The sequence below is a fragment of the Rousettus aegyptiacus genome, unplaced genomic scaffold (assembly GCF_014176215.1).
Source record: "Rousettus aegyptiacus isolate mRouAeg1 unplaced genomic scaffold, mRouAeg1.p scaffold_m13_p_15, whole genome shotgun sequence".
Lineage (NCBI taxonomy): Eukaryota > Metazoa > Chordata > Mammalia > Chiroptera > Pteropodidae > Rousettus > Rousettus aegyptiacus.
Genome location: NW_023416290.1, coordinates 40,930,271 through 40,947,034, shown reverse-complemented (window position 1 = coordinate 40,947,034; position 16,764 = coordinate 40,930,271).

Below are 16,764 nucleotides of genomic sequence, written 5' to 3'. Positions count from 1 at the left end.
AATGTTGATATTGTGCTTAAACAACATTTAGCAAAATATAAATTCAGCATATAGCAATCACTCATAATAATATACTTTTCGGTACCAGACCTCCTCATGGTCTTAATATTTGGTATGGAACATATAGAATATAATGTGTTTTCTTTGTTTGTAATCTTCTCCTGCTTTGTTTCTTTTTTCCTTTTGTTTGCTTTGTTTGCCTGTGAACGAAGTTATGTAATTAACAGAGTAAATTTATCAAAAATTTAATATTTTTTATCTAAGTGTTCAAGAAGCTGCTTCCAAAGGTGATAGAAAGGCTAATGGAAAGCGTGTACACACACACACACACACACACACACAAATGGTTCATTTTGTACTCAAAATCCATTTTATTTGCCAAATATTGTTTTGACATATGATACCACTTCTTGATCTAAATGCAGGCTCGGCTCCTATGACAACCTGAGCACAGATGCTTTTTCTTTTCCTGCCAATGAAATAAGCACTAAGGACTCCAGTCTCATTGTTCCCATGACCCCTAGACTGGAATGATGAGATTTAGGTGACAACTTAAAATTGGATGACATTTCCTAGACTTTATTTTATTGGAACCAATAGGAAAAAAGGAGGAGTAAAGGGAAATATATTGGCCCCACTTTTAGGTAAGTGGGTAAGAACGTTAAGAAGAAAACGCATCCTCCACTTAAAAGGATTGAATGAGAGTAAGTGGCATGAAGGGAAGGCCAGGTTTCTATTAGAAATAGACAAAGCAAATGGGAATGGACAAAAAAAGGATGAGGATAAAGGGAATTTTTCTAATAGCAGAAGGTATAGTAGAAATTCTGTGAAGAGGCGAAAATTGCCATAGACAATGAAGGCGGGTGAAGAAGGCTGTTGGAGCAGTACAGTGATGAGTCCCAATGATGCATGACATGAGCAGCTGAGTTTCTAATGATGACTGGTCAGAAGAGAGAAGCGAGTCATGATGGGATCAGTCCTGAGAAGGTCTGGGGAGATGTCAGGCAGGTACATGTAGGATATTTTGAGACCAGGGATGAGTGAACACCTTCCCAGAGGACTTTGGTTAGAACTACCAGTCACCGAAGGACCTCTTCTCCCTCAACAGCGAAGCAGTATTGCAGTCTAGGAAGGACTAGCTCCTAACAAAGTAGGAGGCCAAGGCCTATCTCTTGCTTTAGTAAGCATGCTGTGGTCACTGAAGAACTTGCAACCTAGGCAAGACGGGAAAACTAAATCATTGCAAGATGATTTTATTGTTGTATTAATATATGTACTATTTTCACAAATACAGGATCCTCAAAAAAATGAGTGTTACTGTTTCCTTCTCTTTCCTCCAAAAGTAACTAAACCTGGTACTCTGCTTCTGGGCTCCACTATCTCAGACAATCTGAGATTTCAAAATGAAATCTGTGCTTTAACAAGAGTTCCACCACAGATTCAATTCGAGGTGAAAACTCTTGGAGTAAGCAGAGATGCAAACTGTTGCCAAGAGATCAGTGAAGAGAAGTTTCCCCAAATGGAGTAGAGTCTAGGGGTTTGTAGAGATACCATGAGGGCAGGTAATGTCCCTATGGAAATGCCTTGTGGGACACCTCTGGAAGTCAAGAACTGATCAGCAAAGAACTTCAGTGACCATGTCTGATCGATGAATAAGATCTCAGAAACACACTTCTGAGCCTGCAGAGAGTAGCAGAGCTCGGTAGGTGATAGAGGGAAAAATAGAATGTAACTTTTCCAGAAAAAAAAAAAAAGGAGCTATAAGAACAGGAAAGGCCATTTCATGTCCCAAATCTTTCGATATGTATATAAGTATCCTTCTTCCCCTCTCCAAACTTGGAATCCAAGGAGTGAGAAGACATTAAAACACATGACTGTGATTTAATTTCTCACCTTTTCAGAGAGTAAAGGCACAGAGATAAATTTTATTTGATAAATTGAACCAAAATAACATCTCTTGTACTAATATGTGAGGAGGAAATACCTACTACACATATAAAATGTCCTTGCAAGTTATTTATATTGATTATTATTCCAATCCTCTTAATCTTCCAAGACTACTATCAAACCAGGATGTATTGAAAGCCTACTATGTGCCAGGAGCAGTACATACATTACATGATTTAATTCCCCCAACTTCTCCAAATAAGTAGCAACACCCCACCACCACCCCGCCCCGGATTTTTGAATTGAGGAAATGAGCTCAGACAGATTAAGAAACTTGACTTAGGTCCACAGAAGGTAGGATAGTTAAAATTTAAGTCTAACTCCAAAGTTTATACTCTTTTATTTTGCCAACTGCTACCAAAATAAAAAAATGTGGAAAAAAATTTTTATATGCAAAAAAGGATACATAAATGCAAACATCATTATTATGTTAAAGGTTCTGGGGATCAGAGAACACAGGCACAGTATTCCCACAGCTAGCTTTTTCTCACTTCCGGGAATAACAAGAATACCCGTGCTTTTGAAGTAGGTAACTTTGAGAGTAGGCTGTAAAGAAATTACATATCACTCTTAAGATATTATCGTGTAATGGTCGAATGTGGTTTGATAAAGTCAGGTATTCAGACAAGCTGTCTTTAGAGAGCTTCAATTCTCTCTGAAAAGTAATCACATCAGAGCCAGTAAGAGGACCAAGGTTATACAAAATTAAATTTACCAGATAAAATCGTTCACTTCTATTGGAAGAAAGTGCAGAGAAAGGTGCGTCGATCCTTGTGGAGGATACATGCAAGATCTATCATGTTCTTAACGCGATACTGTAGTGTATATAGATATTGAATTATAATGTTGTCCATCTAAAATTCATGTAATGTTGCAAGCTACCTCAATAAAAAAAATAGAGAGAGAGAAAATAAAACAGAAGAAACTCTAAGTAAATATGTATCTTATCTCTGAATGGGAATATACTCACTAAATATAAATTAAGTAAAGAACAAAGTAAAAGTGAAAAAAAGTGTCTGACTTAAGAAAGCCTCATGAAATTGACACAACTTCAGTGAAAGTAAACCTGAGCCTCAGACAGGAATTTGAAATTGTGTTATACTTAAGGATTGAAAACCTACAACATGCCAGATGGACCGTGGGGAGATGGGGAGGGAGATGGAATAAGGACAACACTGGTCTCTAAACAAGAGGGAGGGAGCGTGCGGAACAGATTCCCAGTCTGTTCCAGAGGGGACGCCCATGCCGTCGAGACACAGGGTCGCAGGACCCAACTCTCACGACAGAGGTTCTGGAATGGATTAGCACCATGATCTCCAATCGGGAAGGTAGGATAGAACACTTGATTGTCAAGCAGAAATAGCTGATTTGTGGGAGATCTATAAATATGAGCTAAGGTCCCTCAAGCAGAAGGATGGTCCAATCTCAGGGGAACTGGTGCAACTGGTCAAATGATATATATTAAGATCAGGACTCTAGTTCCAGAGAGGAGGGGACACCAGGCAGAGGCATGACTCAGACAGAATGAGAAAGGAACATGAGTCAACACCCAGACATGGGGACTGGACCAAAAAAGTGGGAAGGGGGAAATGGGTGACAATGCTTAGCCTTCCGAGTTACTCAGACACCCAGATTTCTTCCCTTGCACCCCAGATCCCAAGTCTATGGGCAGAAAAGAGCATAGTGGGGCATAGGAGGGGGCGGGGTCATAGTGTACAGAGGGAAAGAAGTTGAAATCAAGAGCCCAGCAGTCATTACTAGGACGTCAGATTTATTCCAATCTCCAATAAGCCAGTTAGAACATGGAGGAGGGCAGGAAAAAGAGAGACTTGATGGAGGTTTTAAAGTCATGTACATATCATGTGAAAATTAATTCACATTCCTAGGAGAATATGAGTCCATAGCCAGAAGTTGTCGGGAGTCTCAGCCTAGAACAGCTGGAAAAGACAGAGGCTGGCAACAAATACGTTATACCAAATAAAATGAACACGTTTTAAAACACCTATCTCCCCTTCAGAAATTGCTCATCTTAGATCCTACATTCATTCAAACCAAACTCCATTGTTTCCTTTATTGTTTGAAATATGAAAGTGTCTGAAGAGATTTAAAGGCAACCACTCACATGTACTGTGTTATAAGCAGATGTCACAGACGGCTCGGCGTTCTCTGAGAGAGTGGAAATAACCTTACTGTTGCAAAAGCCATGCTCAAAGGCTATGTTGATGGCCCAGGCTCCTGACTTCAACCCGCTGTCTAGATGTGTCCATTACTGGGACCGCTCCCTGTTGTCTATCTTGTTTGAAATAGATTGGCATCTTCAGGGCATTGTTATGCCCTTTTTACTTTTTTATCACATTAACTTTCTTCCACAAAGGAAAACTCTTGCTGACATAAATGTTTGATTAGAAGCTTTCATATATTCCAATATGAAAAGTTCCCTCTCATCCATGGCTCATGAAATATACATCAAACAAGTTCTTTGTGAAGCATAAAACAAAATTCAACTCTTCTTCAGATAAAATAATAAGTTAGACATTTTCTAATTCTTATAACTGGCTTCCAGAGGTAGTTATTATAGCTTACAGATATACATGAAAATTCAATTTTTTAATAAATCTACTCTGCAAGCCCTATGCATTCCAAACACCAATGATAATAATTTTCTTTGGCTTTGGCCCCATTTGTCTGACCAAGGAACATTTGACTATGGTATTTTTTAATCATTTTGCTAAATAATTCTTCATAATCCATTTTATTCTTCATAATCCATAAACCTCAGCTCCCATTTACACACTAAAAGCTGTAGTACAACAGGGTTCAGCCCTTAGGGCTTTTTTTTTTTTAATCCACATTCATTCTTAGGAAATCTCTTCCAGTATCTGAACATTAAGTATCATCCGTGGGACTATAAATGGGCATTTCTAGTCCAGACCATCTCCTGAATTCCAGATTCACATATCCAGTCACATACTCAACATCACTATTTGAGATACTTCCAACTTAATATGTCTAAAACTAAACTTCTGATCTCCTAAGAAATGTCCTCTTTCCTCATTATTCTCTGATTCTGTAAATGGTAATGTTATATTGCAGTTCGAGCCAAATTCCTTGGGGTTGTTCTTGACCCTTGATGCTTCTCTTTTTCTAACATCTCATATACTGTAGCATCTAGACCAATGTTTCTCAATGTTTATCACCTACATAAGGACTTTCTTAGACACGTTTTCCCTAATCAACCTAACCCCCGTGAAATTTTAGCACCACAAATATATCCTATATAAGTTTATGCTTTGTAGTCTCTTAAAGGGTCACAAATAACTTATAATAACTACATTTTTTATACCCTCAAAATCCTTTTTACTCTGATTTAGAATATCCTATGTTAAGAAATAGCTTATTCACCAAACAAGGCTGTAGTACCCAACTAACATAAGAAATAGAAGCATGGATTTGAATAGTTAGGGTGTTGGATTGGGGAAATAAAATATTATTAATATGAGTACTTTCCTTTGACTTTCCTATGATGGCCTTAGAGCTTGGATATGATGATGGCTGCACTCATTGAAGGAAAGATACAGACTGCCTTGGTAAAGTACTGAGGATAAGAAGGCTCTGAATGATGAGAAAGTCAAATGAAATCAGAGAGCTGCCAGCTGACTATGCTTCCTGGGACAGCCTGAATGACAATCCCTTCACTAAAGCAAAAAAGAATGTGTCAGTAAGGGGTTACCAACTCCGTTGTGATGGAATTCATAGAAATTAGTGACCTGGAATGTGGGAGGTGACAAGAGGAAAGAATCCATTATGGCTCCAGTTTTGGCAATTAGATGGTATCACTCTCTCAGATAAGGAACCCCCAAAAAAGGCATGTTTGAGAATAAAGATAATTGATTCATCTTGGGACTTGACGGTTTTGAAGAATCAATGATACGTTAAAATAAAAATATCCAACAGTGTGCTGAATGTTTAAGTCTAGATATCAGGGAAGCATCTGGGCTTTGGATGCATTTCTTAGAGTCATCAGATGACAAAAACAATAGCTTTGGTTAAATTACCAGGGGATTTTGTAGCTTGAAAAGAGAGAAGACCTGAGGAAGGAGACTTGAAAACAACAGGGATTAAGGGGAGGGCAAGCACACTGCTATAGTCTGAATGTTTATGTCCCCCAAAGTTCAAATGTTAAATCTTAGCCCCCAAAGGTAATGGTATTAGGAGATGAGGCCTTTAAGAAGTAAGTCATGGAGGTAGAGTTTGTATTAACAGAATTAGCATTCTTATGACAGAGATCCTGGCCTAGTTCACCATGTGAGAACTAGGTAAAAGATGCTGGCTATAAACCAGAAAGAGGGCCCTCATCAGAATATGACCATGCTGGTGCCTTGTACTTGTACTTCTCAGACTCCAGCACCATGAGAAATGTTTATAAGCCACCCACTACGTAGTATTCTCTTACAGCAGCCTGATTGGACTAAGACAGAAATTGGTACCAAGAAGTAGGGTGCTGTTTAAAAAATATCTAACGATGTGGGAGCAGCTTCAAAACTGGTTAACGGGTAGAATTTTAAATTTTATGTTAGAAAAAGTCTATGTTGTCAGGAATAGTCTATTAAGGACAATTCTGGTGAGAGTGCAGATAGAAGACAGAAGAGCTATAGAGAAAGCCTCAACTTAGAGAATACCTATGTCATCTTTAACAAAATATTGATAAAAATATATAGATTGTTAGGCCATTCTCAGATGGAAATGAGGAAGATATTTGTGAAAACTAGAGGAAAGGTAATTCTTGTTATAAACTGGCAAAGAACTCGGCTGAATCGTGTTCACGTCCTAGTGTTCTATAAAAGGTAGAAATTGTGAGCTCTGCTATAGTATATTTAGCTGAAGAGATTTCTAAGCAAAGTGTTGAAGGTGTGACTTGGCTCCTCCCAACTGCTTATAGTGAAATGTGAGAAAAGGAAAAATTAGTTTAAGATAGAATTGTTGATCAAAAAGCAAGAACTTGAATTTAAAGATTTGGGAAATTCTCAGACTATGTATATGGCAAAACAGAACAGCACTAAGAGTGTGGCCAAGTGACCTTTTGATAAGGAGATTAGCATGGGTCAGTCACCTCAACAGAAACCAGGCTCTGTTCAAAACAATGAAAGAATGACCCTGAAGGCAATTCCGAGATCATCAGCACTATCACTTCCATCCAAGGTCCAGAGTGCACAGGTTGGGGGCATGGTTGCCTTTACCTAGGTTTCAAAGGAAAGGACCACCTGTCAGAGCTGTGAGCATGGAACCCCAACCTGGGAGAGCCACAGGGCCCCAGTAGAGAGCCATGGCCCCTGTCAAGCTGTGTAAGTGGCATCATCATTCTCTGTAGGTCTGGATGGCAGAACATTGAGTCAAGAGGATTATTTTCGAAGCTTATGGGTTAAATGAGATTTGCTCTATTAGGTTTTGCACTTTCTTGGGACCTGTGACTTCTGTCTTTTGTTAAAAGATAAACTGAGACATATTAAAATTTTTGAGTTTATTTGAACAAAAATCAATTTGAATCCGGAAGCACCTAACCAGAGATAGTTAGAATCACCCCACTGATAGGGGCTACAGGAAAACTTTATTTCTAAAGAAGATGCAGAACCAAAGTAAGAATATTATTTGATTGCCTATAGCTTAAGCAGTTGCCTCATTTGGGCAAACCTAGTTGGCTGTGTTAGAGAGAAAATTACAGGCCCCAAAATGGTGTCACTTGTGGTAAAGCCCATGATACCAAACTTAGATTTAATACCTAATTAAAATGCATTTTCAACCCCTTTCAGAAATGTAATCTTAATCAACCAGACTGGAATTTTCTGCTCAACACCAATGAAGTAATCTGCCAAGTGAGCCCACTCCCTTCCCTCATTGGAAGAAGAGGCAACCTGAATGATAAAGCCCTTGCTGTTCCCTTTCCACACAACCACCCTCCTCCCACCAAAAAAAAAAAAAAAAAAAAAAAAAAAAAAAAAAAAGCTGTCCCTTCCAGGCTAAAAATAAAATTTTCCTTTCTTTCATTAATAGCTCCCTTGCCTTACCCTTCTTCCTATAAAAAACTTCCATTTTTACAAACCTTTTCTATTTACTAGATGGGAAGCTGCTCAATTCATGAATCACTTAATAAAGCCAAATATGTCTCAGATTTACTCAGTTGAATTTTATTTCATAACGGCCATTTGCGACTTGTCCTTGGGTTTCAGTTTAACACTTTTTTTCCTATTTCTCTCATTTGGAATGGGAATGTTAATCTTATGTCTGTCCCACCAATGCATTTTGGAAGCACATAACTTGTTTGGTTTCACAGATTTACAGCTGGAAAAGAGTTTTTCCTCAGGATAAATCATAACTCATGTCTCTGATTTAAATGTTATCGAAAATGAGACTTTGGACTTTAGACTTTAGAGTAAGACTTTGGGGATTGTTGGAGTGAAATTAATGTATTTTGTATGTAAGAAGAGCATAACTTTGAGGGCAGAGACAGAATGCTACAGGTTGAATATTTGTGTCCCACCCCCACCCCCACCCCCAAATTCATATGTTGAAACTTAATCCCAAATGTGATATTATTTGAAAGTAGGCCCTTGGGAGATGGTTAGGATGAGAGATGGAGCTCTAAGGGCTTTCTCCATTGCCACAAGAGCTTGTTCATCTTGAATGCCAAGTAGCCCAAAATGCCACGTAACTGCACCAATGAAGGATGAGAATTGATGATAAATAACCCAATTTCTTCTTCCATTGGTGAGACGATATTGAAGTATATTCAACATACTTCTCAAAAGAACCCAGAGGTAGTGAGCATCAGCTGTCCACACTGGTAAGCCACTTAATCATGCTCTTTTCACTGGCTTTTCTCCTTCTCCCTCTCAATTTCCCCACACCTTCTCTTGTGCTTTCTGGGATCATATCCCAAATACGGTGAACTACTATATAATATTATAAAATAATAAATTATTTTTCTGCCTCATCATCTGATTTTGGGTAAACCCAAACTAAGAAAATGTCCTTAATTCTTTAATAAACTTAAGTATTTTTCAGGACTAGAAGTTAGAGCTAAGGAAAATCTCCTAGGATGGGTTCAGAAATATGTAGACCCGCTAAAGCATCTGAAAGCAGATAGCTCTAGTGAAAGTTTCATAGAAATCTTTGTATCAGGTGGCTACTTACAGACAAGATCAGTTCCAAGCAGATATAGGGATCTTAATCTTTGACTTTTTGCCTTTGAATTTGTCTTGTGTAGGCCACCTAGCCTAAAGAAAAACAAAAAGTATTCCAGAAACTAGGATCATGAATTTGAGAAAAGGCTTTGGTTTGAGGAGCCAGAAGACTTATCTTGCTTTCTGCATGTCTTTGTTCAATCATTTTAGAAGGCTCATCATTTTCTCTGGGGTGTGTCATTGCTTCCATAAGCTTTTTCCAAGCCAACAGAAAATGGAGACTACTTTAAATTTTCATTAGCTTCATCATGCCTCATCCTGCTTGCCATCCTGCTTGCCTGCGATTAGAAGGCAATTACTTGATGAGTTCTTTTAGAAGAATGAAAATGCTAAATGATGCTCACTTAGCAGTAACTTAAAAATCTGATCTCATTTCAGACCCAGAGTTCCTGCTACAGGAGAAGCCCAGAGAGAGGCTGGAGACACTTTATCAAGATAGAAAAAAGATAATTCCTGCTGAAAGAGAACATCATTAAAAATTCTTAAAAGCATCTTTCTCTCAAAAATTTGACATTTATTATTAGTGTGAGTGATCCTTTCATTGATTTTTACATTATTTGAACAACCTTCTAATGTTAAAGTGACTTTATTTCATAAATTCAAATTGGCTAAAATATATCTTCATTCTATCCCTACTTAAAATAGAGTTACTCTTTAATTTTATGATGCCCTATTTGCAACTCATTATTTTGACTTTTCTATGACTTTCTGTGGCTCCTCCAGAATACTACTCACATTGTTACTGTTGAATTGTTGTCCCTTACTCTTTTAAAGAGTAATAAATAGAAATAGTTAAGCCAAATCACAACAGAGAAATCAAACTGAAAACTGTAAGAAGACTCTTTGGAATCTGCTCAGCTAGAATGAAAACGGTGCTCCACCAAGTTGAACAGATGCTATGAACCATTAGCACGTTTAAACTTTGGGGAACCCATTCCAGCATTCACTGCCTGCTTAAACTTGCCTGGAAGACTCAGAATAAAAAGAACATACACAATTAATAGACACTCCAGTTGGGAAATAGGTATTATAGACCCCAAAAATGGAAGTGAAATTGGAGTCAGACCCATAAAAGGAATGTTATGTGCAAGGTGTATGCCATTAGAAAGGACTTCCTTATGAAGACGGCACACACGATTCCACACAAAGAAAAGAAATAATATTAACTACATGCCTACCCAATCTGTCTGCTCTCCAGAATTTCCAGTCAATGAAATATAAGAAGGATCATTCTGTTTGAGGCAGGATTTTGAACCATCTTATTCTGAATGTCATTGTGTTTTAAGACAGTGATCCAAAAACCAAGCTTAATCCAAGCTAGAGAGGAAGAAGTGATTGCACATCTGCTCTGAGTTTAATGCCAGCTTTTGTTTCTGACATTAGCCCCCAGAGAGCAGAGAGTGGGAGTGTTTAAACTGGGTACCACATAAATTAATCAGAGTCCACTAGTTGCAAATAAATTCACCCAATTTGATATACCTCCATCTTATTAGGAAATAAAGAATGAAAACAAATTAGCAGTGAAGTTCTGCAAAATATTTTGTTCACTCTTGAAAGTCTTTAATATTGTAAATAGTGTATAGATAGAATTCAATTTTTAAATTTATTTGAAAAATATAGTTTCCTCTATTTATTAGATAAATCTACTGCATTAATGGATTAAAGAAGAAAAAAAAAGTTGTGTCATTTTCCTTTTCCAAGAATAGCCAAATTGGAGCTCTCTAACTTGCTGTTCATTAGCTGTTTAATTGTGGACAAATTGCTTAACTTCTCTAGGCCTCAGATGTTTTATTTTTTAAAGAGAAGAGATCATCCTAGATCATTTGTATGAGTCCTTTCAGCTCTAACATTCAATATTCATTCAATGATCATAAGTCTTTCTAATTTGACATCAGATTTTAAGTTATTTTCTTTTATTCCAAGTCAGAGGCAGAAGTTTCTTTATAATACTGAAAACAGAATTAAATGCTCACCCAGAATTACTCTGCCTAAGATCATCTCCTGAAAGTTTTGACAGAGAACAAGCCATTCAGATTTTTTAGGTAGAATTATAAATCAAGATGCGTGGCTCATAGCTATATTTGTACTACTATGTGCCTAGCAGCAACCTGCAAAATGCTTTATACATATTGGCTCATTTACGATGTGTGACAACTCCGTGAGGAAATCGACTCTTAAAAATCAAAAACTCATCCACTATCTTGGCTTTAATGTGACTGGGGCAGGAACAGCTGGCTCAAAGCCCACACTTTTCAACAAGGTGTTATAGTGACTTAATCAGGGAAAGAAGAAAATGCTTACATTGGGTATGACTTTTCAGTAGGAAAATTCAGATGCTTCTTTGGAAAGGTGTGTGTTAGCATTTCCTGAGCCAGAAAGTACTAACAGTGGGCAGTGAAATCAAGACAGACATCCTCGAGATGAACTATTTAGTGCAGTCCCAATTCACAAAGATCCAATGGAAAATTATAAACAACATATTTGAAATAGTCATTTAAGATAAAAATGTAGTCTTGAATTTTTTACACCATACTAAGGAATTTGGACTCCATATGCAGCAAAGAGTCATGGTATTTTAACCAAGAAAAACATAATTAGGTATATAAAAGCATTATCATTCTGGTGGTAAGGTTGGCAGTAAGCTAGGACCAAAAGTGTAAGTAGAAAGATATAACAGGAGGATATAACAATTTCCCAACTTAAACTTGTATTACAGTAGTATCAGGGGATTGAAACAGTAGGTTTAGAGATACTTTGAGTAGAAATGTCTTTTGCAAACTCCCTAGATGACATTATCACTATCTTTTCTCCAGTGTCATCACACTTTGTTCACACTTCAGTGATTATTAGACATTTGATTAGATGTCAATTTCTATTCCAGAACGGTAATTTCTTCAAGGACGGGAAATATGTCTTACTTTTCACGCATCAACAGCAGCAAACATAATCTCTGGAACTAACGAGAACTTAGTAAGTTGTTGAGAGGTGCTTACTGATACACTCAGAATATTGTTGAGAAATTGCATATGTATAATGTTTACTTTTGCATAGCTATTGGTTATAGTATCTAGTTATTGACTGGAACTCTAGTCTAATGTTGCTGTAGAGGTATTTTATAGATTTGGTAAGCATTTACAGTCAGTGGACTTTAGTCAACTAAAGCAAAAGAGATTATTTCAATAATAGGTGGATTTCATCCAATCAGTGGAAAGATCATAAAAGCCTTAAAAACTAATATCCCTGAGGAAGAAAAACTTCTGCCTCAAGATGGCAGCATCAAGTCCTGCGCAAGAATTTCTGGCCTGTAGACTGGTCCTACAAATTTCGGACTTGCCAGCCCTCACAGTTGCTAAGCCATTTCCTTGGAACAAATGTCTATATGTGTGTGTGAGTGTGTGTGTGTGTGTGTACTTTTGATTAAATGTTTTGGTTGAAGGAAAGAAGAGACAATTAGAATGCAACCAGTATTTCAAACTTAGCAAATGCCACTTATCAAGATAAAGACTACAAGGAAGAGAGACTAGTTCAGGTAGAAATAATAAATGCTTCCAAACATGCTGAATTTCAGACACTGTGTACAGAAAATTCCAGCAGATATGTAGAGGCGACAGATGGAAATAGGAGTCTTACATCCATAAAAGAAAGTATTACGGTCAAAATATGTTATTCAACCAGAATAAATAAAGTTTCTGATTGCCTAGAAAGCACATATAACACACATTTATAGTCAGGTTGAAATTTACACACTATAACTCAAGTATAAAAAAGAAATATCTAGTTCTAGTGATTGTCTGAACATTCACTCAAAGTGTAAAACTTGCCTATTCCACCCAAAGTATAAAACTTGCCTAGTAAATTAACTCAATGTCTTCCAATTTAAAGCAGTTTTTTTCTCAGTTAAATATCCTCTCAAGTCAGAGTTGAAACTCCCTGTCAGGGCTATATCTCCCCTCCACTGACTTTTTCTTCCCTAGAAGCATTTAGATAAAGGCGAAGTTTTCATATCACCAGGGCAGTCGGGGGGGGGGGGGCGTGGCAGGGAAGAGTGAGGGTTATTTCTGTGTCCCACAATCTGCTCTCTAGGATCTCACTGACCTTCATTGAAATGTCCTCTTCCTGCCTAGTTATTGGATGCTCTATGCCTGCTGAGCTTATAAGTGAGACTGATCTCCCTGAGACAGATATGGAGCCAAATATACTGGAATGAATCTCAGATATGTCACTTAATAGCAGCAAGTCTTTGGGAAAGATGCTTAACTTGACCCATTTTACCTCACTCATCTGTAAAATACAGTTCTTCCTACCTTCTAGGGAAATAAGAGAATTAGAAAGCAATTGTTCCTAGAAGACCCACTTCCTTAAATGGCCAGAGCCATTTAAGCAATAGCCAAATATTTCTAATGGGACAGATCATGGGGTAGAGATAAACTCTATGCATTAAACCGAGTGCTCTCCTTATCAGAATCTCAAGTGGTAATAAATCTTCCAAGAGTTATTTTCTTCAGCTGAGCCTCATGCTAAGATTTAGGCACTATATTGTTTAAAATTGACCAGCTGCTTTGTATGTCATTCCTTTATACATTCCTATATACAATGATGAAGAAAAGATAAAAGTACAAGAAGAGAAATTTATGTCTGCTAGTACACAATATTTTGTCCACAATCCCACAGGCCTAGGCTGAAAGACAGTGGTACTTTTAGAAGACAAACACTTTTGGGATAATAGAAAAAATAAATAAGTAGTCTAACATGTTACATTAAAGGGCTTTGCCTGGGTGGTTCTACAGGCAGGGGGAGACTTCAATGGTGCTAAGCCTTTAAGTAAACCATATGAAGAAAATCATATTGTTAATAATAATATGCTCTCTTTCTCTTTGCTTCATAGCTGTTCCATAGACTAAGCATTCTTCAGATCGTATCCAGGATTCCGCAAGCCATGCAAAAGACATCAATGACATGTGTCACGACTCACGGCAATGGCATCTTCAAACCAGCCCCCTGGCGCTTCTCAGTGTTTTCCGAAGTCCGGCTCAGGGTTGTCAGCTGAACACATATAGTTTCAAAATTCCTACGAGAGAAAGCAAAGAAATATCACAGAACACAGCAAGAGACTTTCTCAGAGAAACGATTCCTGCATGTTGTAGACGAAAAGGAGGTGCTATAGTAAACCTCACTGAAAGTAACCTCACAGGGTGATCAGACCATAAATTTCTAATGGGACAGATCATGGGGTAGTCACGCCCCAGACATATAATTTCTTTAGTAAAAGGCTTGTCTTTGCCTGAAGCAAGTCCTGTCCATTGCATCTGTGCATCTGACTAACGTGCCTTCGAAATGCCTCTTTTTCAGACCCCTCAGCAGCTTGACCACCCTCAACAGAGCACATGATCCTGTTAATTATCCCGTAATCCAATCATAGTGATTTTCCTTCCCGCCTTGCTTTCTCTTACATGTTCATGTTGTCTTCCTTAGTTCCCTCCTTAATTCCGAACGTATAAAATAAACTGCAGACTGTCTTCTGGGAACCATTTTGTCAAACCGTTGAGATCTTGTTTTCGTTGTTTAGCTCAAATCAACTCTAATAAACTCATAAAAATTTTCTACAGGTTTGGACATTCTTATATTAACAATGTAAAAAAAATGCTTTTTTAAATGAGCAGAACTATAGTGGTTTAGCTGCTGCTCTCACTGCTGCTTTCTGAGAGAACATCCCATATAGCATCCATAACTGCCAAGAAATTTGAGATGACCCATTTTAACGATATGAATGAGAATGGGACTGGTCCTAGGCTTGAAAGAACCTAAACCCACTGTGAGACACAATTATAATGTCTACTCTGTTGGCAGTTAGTAAGCACTGCCCTAGATTTATTTGCTCTCACTTCATTCATATTCTTCAGACTACAAGCTCCTGAATGTAATTTGGAACCTCCCATTCAAGCTTCTAGAAGGAAGATCTTCCACAGTGATGAATGCCCATTTATTTTCACACTTGAAAGCAACTAAACATCTCTCAGAAGAAAATCAATTTTTTTTTTTTTTGCATTTAAAAAAATAATTTGTTCTTGTTATTTTATTCTCTTTTGCTCCACTGCATGCTCTGAGTTACTTTATCTCCCTTCCGAAGCCATCAGTGTTATCTGTTCCCTCATGCGAACATAACACTGTGTCTGGCAGAAAGCAAGACAACAGAGGGACAGCACAGGGACAGTCAGCTGTCTGATTCAGGCAATTGTATTTAGGGTCCAATTGCATTTGCATTCTCGCGTGCTTTCGGGTGGCTGCAGATCATAACAATAAGAAATAAGAAAAACAAAATATTCCTATTATAAAGTGAAGAAGGACTTGAGCAAAACAATTGAAATGTATAACATGGATGCAAAGCTATTAATTTTAATCTTCAGTCAGTGGTACAATGAGAATTTCACTTATCAAATGAATAAGAAATGAAATGCAAAATTCTCTGAATTAAATGCAGTGAAATACACACACTCACCTTCTTGGGAGTAAGAATTCTTACTTTTCAGAGACCGATTTAGCATTATTGTCATTATTATTCAGTATCATTTTTAGTATCATTAGGGGCCTTAATGTACTCTGATCCTTCACAATTCTACTTCTAGGAGTTTATTCTAATAATCAAAGACAAAAACTTACATTACTTATTAAAGGAAAAATGTAGAAACAAATGTCTAAAAATGGTTAAGTTATGGTATATCCATATGATGGTCATTTTAAAAATCATCTTTAAAAAATAAACATGCAAGAAAATGATCACAATATACTTGGTGAAAATATATAAGCTATAAAACTACATAAAATGCTTAGTCTCTTTTTGGAAATAAATTCTTTTCTTGGAAAACCATCTGTCAATGTCTCATAAAAAGTTATGTTTATGTGCATAGGTAGACATTCATATATATGCACACATAAATGTAATGCAATATAAAACATATATACGTACATATTTATACCTTTTAACTTGGTAAATCAATTTCTGGTCATCTATCCTAAGCTATTAATCTTAACAGATACAAAGAACTGCATCATATAATTATTAATAATTAGTACCAAAAATATCAGAAAAGAAAGATAACTGCTTAAGCAAACAATGATAGAAAGCAACTCTTAAAGGGATAATGAAGATAGTGTAATAATATAAAAAGTGTTTATAATTTAAAGAAAAGCAGACTGCAAAAATATTTATAGACTATAAGTACAGATAAGAAAAACACGTATGCAGAGGAAGCATGACGAGTTATAAATAACTCAAAACAACAAAAGTGGTAAAGTTAGGGTGAAGCAACCTTTGGGTTTTTCTTTTTTCTATTGTCTTTAGTTTGCTAAATTTTTTTAATAAATATAATAAAATATTTTTAAAGTATAGAAAAGCAGAAATGGCAGGAAGTGTAACTGGCACACAAAGTCTCAGCTTAGGACAACTGAGAAATGAGAGCCCAGGAGCGAGGATGAAGCTCAGAATTGAATTTCTCTGCTTCTAAGAGGAGCGACCGGATCTGATGCTGAGATGGTGAGGAGTGCACCTGGACAGAGGAGGACTCCGATGTCCCAAGAACTT